The 6,799-nt window shown below is 50.3% G+C and overlaps 1 pseudogene; it reads right to left on the reverse strand.

Annotated features, from left to right (window-relative positions):
* Positions 1 to 4,566: 4,566 nt before the first annotated feature.
* On the reverse strand, positions 4,567 to 6,135 carry LOC102167680 (large ribosomal subunit protein uL1 pseudogene; annotated as a pseudogene).
* Between the last annotated feature and the right edge of the window lie 664 nt (positions 6,136 to 6,799).

Consider the following 6,799-nt stretch of genomic DNA (forward strand, 5'->3'; position numbering starts at 1 on the left):
ATGAAAAGAGGGATCTGGGTTTTTTCCCCTTTTACAGCACAGGCGCCTACAATAAATACTACTCAGTGAAAAGGAATGAACTAGGGATTTGTAACAGCTTGGCTGAACCAAATGTATTGTTCTACCAGCTGGAAGAAGCCAGACCAAAAAGAAGAAGAGGAGGTGAGATATGAGTTCCTCTCATACCAGCCCCCACCCTCCACCCCACAGGCGCCTCTGGGTGGGGGAGGGAGCGGAGCTGGAGGGTTCCTTCTTGACGGTGATGTTTGACCAAACTTGCCACACATGTGCATTTACTGTATGTGAATTCCACATCAATGAGGCAGTTTGGAAAAATTCTATCATGCCCCTGAATTTCCTAGAGAAGATTGAACATTGAACATTGTCCACCCTGCCCCATAAAACTTGTTCTACAAGTGAGTTCAGGAGTTCCCATTGTGGCTCAGTGGTAACAAACCTAAATAGTATCCATGAGGATGTGGGTTCGATTCCTGGCCTCGCTCAATGGGTTAAGGATCCAGCGTTGCCGTGAGCTGAGGTGTAGGTCGCAGACGCAGCTCAGATCCAGGGTCACTGTGGCTGTGGGGTAGGCCAGCAGCTACAGCTCTGATTTGACCCCTTGCCTGGGCACTTCTATATGCTGCACAAAAGACAAAAAAAAAAAAAAAAAAGAGAGAGAGAAAAAAGGTAAGTTTGTGGACACCTTGGGCTGTTTGTGAGTCCTTCCAGAGCCCCCAAGACTCAGCACAGAGAGCAAGCACTTAATCTCAGTACTCTTCTGCAGACCGCCCCCCCAAACACACACACATGCCCATTTTGGTCCTAATGGGACCTCCCGCCTCTCCCCCTTTTCACTCCTTCAGAGGCTGAGCGCATTTCCTCCTTGGGTCCCACTCACCACTTCGTACTGAATTTTTTTGGAGTTCCTGGACCAGGGATCAAATCCCAGCCAAAGTCGCAACCTCCCTCTCTCCCAACTGGGGCCACTGCTGATCCTTTAACCCGCTGCGCCGGGCTGGGAATTGAACCTGCCTCCTGGTGCTGGTAGAGGCACCACTGATCCTGTTGCACCACAGTGGGAACTCCTGTACCGACTTTATCTGTTCAGGCTTCTGGTTTCCCACCCACACCCTCCTCTCCCACCAGACTGTACACCTAGAGAGATTCCTTTTTGCCTTTTTTTTTTTTTTCTTTTTTAGGACCGCACCTGCAGCATATGAAAGTTCCCAGGTCTAATCCGAGCTGCAGCTGCTGGCCTTCACGGCCACAGCAATGAGGGATCTGAGCCATATTTGCAACCTACACCACAGGTTGCAGCAATGCCAGATCCTTAACCCACTGAACGAGGCCAGGGATTGATCCCACATCCTCCTGGATACTACTCAGGTTCTTAACCACTGAGCCACAACGGAAACTCCTAAAAGGATTCTTTTTTTTTTTTTTTTTGCTTTTTAGGGCCATACCTGCAGCATATGGAGGTTCCCAGGCTAAGGATCGAGTCAGAGCTAGAGCTGCTGGCCTACACCACAGCCACAGCAACACTAGATCTGAGCCATGTCTGCAACCTACACCACAGTTCATGGCAATGCTGGACCCTTAACCCACTGAGTAAGGCCAGGGATCAAACCTATATCCTCATGGATACTAGTCAGGTCAGTTAACCGCTGAGCCACGAGGGAACTCCCCCTGAAGGGATTCTTAACCTTTTTTGTGCCCTGGTTTCTTTTGAAAGCCTTGTGAAACTTCCTGTAAAAGACACAGACATCTGCAGGAAACTAATTAGAAAATAGTTATCAAAAATAAATAGTGAAGTATAAATTTGATGTACTTAATAACATAAGTGCCTTTATATTCAATGATAAGATCTAGGGGTAGGTCAAGTAACAACCATTATGGCCTCACTTAGTGGGTTAAGGATCCAGCATTGCCATGAGCTGTGGTGTAGGTCACAGACAAGGCTTGGTTCCAGCGTTGCTGTGGCTGTGGGGCAGACTGGCAGCTGCAGCTCCAATTCGACCCCTGGCCTGGGAACCTCCATATGTCCCAGCTGCAGCCCTAAAAAGAAAAAATTAAAATTAAAAATAACCAGCGTTATTTCAGAGCAGTGATAAGTATGCACAACACTTTGGGAGAGCTGCAGATGGCTGTAACACAACATGAAAATACGTGTGATTTCCTGATGACAAGCACAGGCACAGCTAATGCGACTGGTTTTCCACTACCATTCATCTCTGAAGGAAATACTACATGTGGAGTTCCCGCATGTGGCTCAGCAGAAACAAAGCTGACTAGCATCCATGAGGACTCAGATCCGATCCCTGGCCTCGCTCAGTGGGTTAAGGATCCAGCATTGCCATGAGCTGTGGTGTAGGTCGCAGACGCAGCTTGGATCTTATGTTGCTATGGCTGTGGTGTAGGCCGGCAGCTATAGCTCCAATTCGACCCCTGGCCTGGGAACCTCCATATGCCTTGGGTGCAGCCCTAAAAAGACAAAAAAAAAAAAAAAGAAATAGTACATTGCAGCTGGCGGTTGCTGAAGATATAATCTCTTCTCCATCCAAGTTCACCAAGCCCCTGAACTCCAGCCAAGGACAGGGATCCACGTCTGCCTGCGTAAGAACTGGTAGTTTGAGAGGCCCTGAAGGATTTGTCTTTGTGTTCTCAACAGTCTTAGCACACGGGGGAATTTGAGATCCAGCTACAAAACACTGTCGTAAGAACAACAACATTGAGTGTGAATTCAGAAACAAAGATACTTTCTCCTGCTCAGAACTGTTAGCGTTACTCCTGGATACTTACGCCCAGTAGATCCTGGAAAACTATTCACTGACTGCAGAGGGGCTTCAACGCATCTATGTGCAGCCACATCATTCTCCGGCCACCTGCTAACAAAGTCTTTCAGTCTCCAAGCATTCACAGAAAACCAGGAAAAGAGAATAGGGAATCCATTCCCTCGCCACGACCTTGTCACCTGCAATAAGACCTTCAAAAGGAGCAATATAAGAAATACCCTCTTTGGAGTTCCCTGGTGGCTCAGTGGGTGAAGAATCTGGCATTGTGGAGTTCCCATCATGGCTCAGTGGAAACGAATCTGACTAGTATCCATGAGGATGCAGATTTGATCCCTGGCCTCGCTCAGTGGGTTAAGGATCTGGCATTGCCGTGGGCTGTGGTGTAGGTGGCAGATGCAGCTCGGATCTGGCGTTGCTGTGGCTGTGGTGTAGGTCACAGATGTGGCTGGGATCCCACGTTGCTATGGCTGTGGTTGTAGGCTGGCAGCTACACCTCCAGTCCGACCCCTAGTCTAGGAACCTCCATATACCTCGGGTCCAGCCCTAAAAAGACAAAAAAAAAAAAAAAAAAAAAAATCCAGCATTGTCACTGCAGTGGCTCAGGTCACTGCCATGGTGCTGGTTCAATCCCTGGCTCATGAACTTCCACGTGCCATGGGTTTGTCAGAATAAATAGATAAATAAATTCCCTTTGCGCAGTCTTCTTCCTCCCACTGCTGCAGAAAATAAGGCAAGATGCTTGTTCCAACCACACCTCTTACTATTACTAAATACTTCCTTTCTTCTTAGTTGTTGCACTTGTTGTTGAGAGAGCTTCTCCTAAGAGTGTAAATCAAACTACTGAAATGGGTTCAAGTGAATTAGAAGGACAGTGCGGCACCGAGGGGGGACCCCAGTGCACAGGGAGTATTTACAGGACCCCTAGTCCCAGGCTGCACAATGGACCTTCACCCCAGAGCCCAGAGGGCATGTGGAGCCCTGGCCGGGCTGGGGGGGACAGGGGGTGCTCCTCGGCCTCCCCGCTTTGACTCATTTTCTTCAGCACTTGAGGCGGGTCAGTTCCTTAACTTCCAGCATCCTTCGGATAAACCAAAGTGAATCCAAATATTTACCTTAATCCCTCTTTTTCCTCCTGCCCCCCGCCCAAATGGAGGGGCTGCTCTTACCCCAGTCCAATTCAAGGCTGCGAGTAAGCATGTTGCCCCTCCCCAGCCATCCCTGCCCCCCAAGATTGAACACGAGCTGCAGAAGGAAGCGCTTTGGGAAGCAGAGTGTCCGAAGCGGCTCTGGGCTGGATGGACAGCAGGTGCATACCCACGGGCCTCCTGCAGAGCCCGGGCACCTGCTCTGTGTCCCAGGAGGACCTGCTCTGTGGTCCCAGGAGGCGTCCTCTCCATCCTCCAGTTGTTCTTTGGGACATATGGCGGGGACAGTCCTCTACCCTCCACCCTCCGTCTTTTTTTTTTTTTTTTTTTGTCTTTTTGTCCTTTTTAGGGGCCGCACCTGTGGCATATGGAGGTTCCCAGGCTAGGGGGTCCAATCGGAGCTGTAGCTGCCAGCCTAGGCCAGAGCCTCAGCAATGCAGGATCCGAGCCATGTCTGCAACCTACACCACCACTCACGGCAATGCTGGATCCTACCCACTGAGCGAGGCCGGGGATCGAACCCGCGACCTCTTGGGTCCTGGTCGGATTCGTTAACTACTGAGCCACAATCAGGAACTCCAATCCTCAGTCTTCTCCCCAGCTTTTGACCTTCCCATCCACGAACATGCTCAAACGGATGGCATCTTAGAGGAGCAGCAACAACCTTCATACGGCTCCTCCCCAAAGTTACCCAACCTCTGCCCTGTTATCTGTTCCGACTTCTGAAGATCGTGGCCCAAGGTCAATGTCTTCACTTCCTCCCTCTCACCTCCCTGAACTCTGGGACAGCAATGAATTTATGAAAACGTAGGGGGGTGGGGGTGCCAGGTTGATGACTTCATTAGGCAGACTGGTCCCTGAGGATGGAGGGTGGCTTTGCCGCCTGGCCCGCATAATCCCGGGAGATGTCTGACATCCCCTCCTCGTGGAAGCAGCACCCCCCACCCCAGCTCTCATCCTCCCTACCTCCCTCCCAATTTCTTTGGCATTTTCCTTACATGCTGATAATTCTTTTTTTTTTTTTTTTGGACTGGGGGGTCTTTTCTAGGGCCGCACCTGCGGCATATGGAGATTCCCAGGCTAGGGGTCTAATCAGAGCGGTAGCCACCAGCCTACACGGCAACGCCGGATCCTTAACCCACTGAGCAAGGCCAGGGATCAAACCCACAACCTCATGCTTCCTAGTCAGATTCTTTAGCCACTGAGCTGCGACGGGAACTCCCTTTATTTTTTTTTTTAGGGCCTCACCCACAGCATGTGGAGATTCCCAGGCAAGGGGTTGAATCAGAGCTCAGCTGCCGGCCTACAGCACAGCCACAGCGATGCCAGATCCGAGCCTCATCTGTGACCTACACCACAGCTCGAGGCAATGACAGATCCTTAACCCACTGAGCGAGGCCAGGGATCAAACCCACATTCTCATGGATACTAGTCAGATTCGTTTCCACTGGGCCACAACGGAAACTCCTTCCATGCAGAAAATTCTAATTTTCCTTTTTTTTTTTTTTTTAACGGTGGCAGATGGTTTATTGGGCTGATTCTCTGTACAGGCACTGACTTGCCCATGGCACTCATAACGTACAATGCCTGGACATTCTACCAATTTTTCTTAAGCAAAGACACCAGGAAGTTGGCAGCTCAGTGGATGCTGGACATATGAGCTCATCGCCTGTCATGTTCACGTGGCCAGCAGCCACTGCCAGACACAGCACCTTCTAGACGGTGGACTTGAAGTCATCAGCTTTGGCCACCGTATTCTCCTTGTGGGTCCGCAAGGAAGGGAACTGGCCAGCCTGATTCAGACCTGGGCCCAGGATTCGTGGGATCTGCTTAATGACAGACTCTGAAGCCAAAATGGCATCATACGTCTTGGCCAGCTTCTCGACGGGTTTCTTATTCTTGTTGAGTTTCTTCAGGGTCGCGATGTCCATAAGGAGGACATCCACAGCCTCGGCCTGTCCCCAGAGCACATGGAGAACTTGGGGTGGGGAGTAAACTTAAGCCTGACGGCGTCCGAGACTCGTTTGTCCCTTTGAGGGTCATAGCTCCTCAGGCTGATCTGAAGCTCCACCGTCTCCAAAACCTCCCGGTTCCTGCATAGCCTTGTACAGGGCGTCTTGGGAGACTTTGCTGCTCATGGTGTCTGGCGCAGTGATAACTGGACAAGAGTAATTCTTCTTTAGTCTCTGGTCTCACTCAATCTCACCATTCCTTTTACGAGATCTAATCCATTGCGTTTCAAGCTCTTGCGCTCATGAATTGCCTAAAATAAAAACTGCATGCTCGTAGTAAGGTCAAACTTTTTTTTGTCTTTCATCTTTTTAGGGCCACACCAGAGGCATATGGAGGTTCCCAGGCTAGGGGTCCAATCGGAGCTCCAGCTGCCGGCCTACACCAGAGCCACAGCAACTCGGGATCTGAGCCTCGTCTGCAACCTGCACCCCAGCTCACGGCAACGCCAGATCCATAACCCACTGAGCAAGGCCAGGGATTGAATCCGAAACCTCATCGTTCCTAGTTGGATTCGTTTCCACTGCACCACAATGGGAACTCCAAGCAAGGTCAAATTTGATATTCACTATTTTTTTTTTTTTGCTGAGGCATGAATGGCTTGATGTGGGATCTCAGTTCCCAGAACAGGCTTTGAAGCTGAGCCACAGCAGTGAAAGCACCAATTCCCAACCACTAGACCACAAGGAAACTTCTGACATCGACATTTTTCTTTTGTCTTTTTAGGGCTGCACCCACAGCATATGGAGGTTCCCAGGCCAGGAGTCGAATCGGAGCCACAGCTGCCAGCCTACGCCACAGCCACAACAACGCAGGATCCAAGCTGTGTCTGCGACCCGCACCACAGCTCAA

This window comes from Sus scrofa, chromosome 10 (assembly GCF_054392235.1).
Source record: "Sus scrofa isolate SSC_HxYL_T2T_F1_AM1 chromosome 10, Sscrofa_HxYL_maternal_Yorkshire_Landrace_v2.0, whole genome shotgun sequence".
NCBI classification, from domain to species: Eukaryota; Metazoa; Chordata; class Mammalia; order Artiodactyla; family Suidae; genus Sus; species Sus scrofa.